The sequence below is a fragment of the Panthera onca genome, chromosome A1, assembly GCF_046562875.1.
Source record: "Panthera onca isolate mPanOnc1 chromosome A1, mPanOnc1 haplotype 2, whole genome shotgun sequence".
NCBI classification, from domain to species: domain Eukaryota; kingdom Metazoa; phylum Chordata; class Mammalia; order Carnivora; family Felidae; genus Panthera; species Panthera onca.
The window spans coordinates 126282976-126284231 of record NC_138339.1 but is presented as its reverse complement, the minus strand read 5'-3'; the positions used below and the strand labels follow the sequence as shown (position 1 = coordinate 126284231).

General features: G+C 38.5%; 1 non-coding gene across 1 annotated transcript; it reads right to left on the bottom strand.

Moving 5' to 3' along the window:
• Nucleotides 1-922: 922 nt before the first annotated feature.
• Nucleotides 923-1029, bottom strand: LOC132682498 (U6 spliceosomal RNA). The gene has a single exon (XR_009611687.3). It is a non-coding gene; the product is annotated as a U6 spliceosomal RNA (small nuclear RNA).
• Nucleotides 1030-1256: the final 227 nt, after the last annotated feature.

Sequence of the window (1256 nt, the reverse complement as noted above, 5' to 3'; positions counted from 1 at the left end):
TCTTTTTGTACTTACTTAGGGCTGATTTGTTTCCCAGTATATGGTCTATTCTGGAGAATGTTCCATGTGCACTGGAGAAGAATGTATATTCTGCTACTTTAGGATGAAATGTTCTGAATATATCTGTTAAGTTCATCTGGTCCACTGTGTCATTCAAGGCCATTGTTTCCTTGTTGATTTTTTGATTAGATGATCTGTCCATTGCTGTGAGTGGGGTGTTGAAGTCTCCTACTATTATGGTATTACTATCAATGCGTTTCTTTATGTTTGTGATTAATTTATATATTTGGGTGCTCCACATTTGGCACATAAATGTTTACAATTGTTAGGTCTTCTTGGTCTATAGACCCCTTGATTATGATATAATGCCCTTCTGCATCTCTTGATACAGTCTCTATTTTAAAGTCTAGATTGTCTGATATAAGTATGGCTACTCTGGCTTTCTTTTGTTGACCATTAGCATGATAGATGGTTCTCCATCCCCTTATTTTCAATCTGTAGGTGTCTTTAGGTCTAAAGTGGGTCTCTTGTAAACAGCATATAGATGGATCTTGTTTTCTTATCCATTCTGTTACCCTATGTCTTTTGATTGGATTACTGAGACCATTGACATTTAGAGTGAGTACTGAAAGATATGAACTTATTGCCATTATGATGCTTGTAGAGTTGGAGTTTCTGGTGGTGTTCTCTGGTCCTTTCTAATGCTTTGTTGCTTTTGCTATATATATATATTTTTTTTTTTTCATCTTTTTTCCCCTCAGAGAGTCCCCCTTAAAATTTCTTGCAGGCCTGATTTAGTGGTCACAAACTCCTTTAATTTTTGTTTGTCTGGGACACTTTTTATCTCTCCTTCTATTTTGAATGACAGCCTTGCTGGATAAAGAATTCTTAGCTGCATATTTTTCTGATTCAGCACACTGAAAAAAACATGGAACGCTTCATGAATTTGCATGTCATCCTTTTGCAGGGGCCATGTTTATCTTCTCTGTAGCGTTCCAATTTTAGTATATGTACTGCCGAAGCGAGCACAAACCAGTCATGACTCTTAAGGGAAGTGAGTTTTGGTCATTTGGGAACCCAGGCCCCACTAGAAGCCAGGTTCTAGTTCTTTACAGCCCACCAGCCAATGGAGAAAAAGAGAGAGGAACACATACTGGAAGTAAGAGCTGGATTGAAAGCAGCACACATCCCTTCCACTCACTTTCTACTGGCTCATAGTAGAGCTCATGAGGACCACATGAGCTTCCTCATAGGAC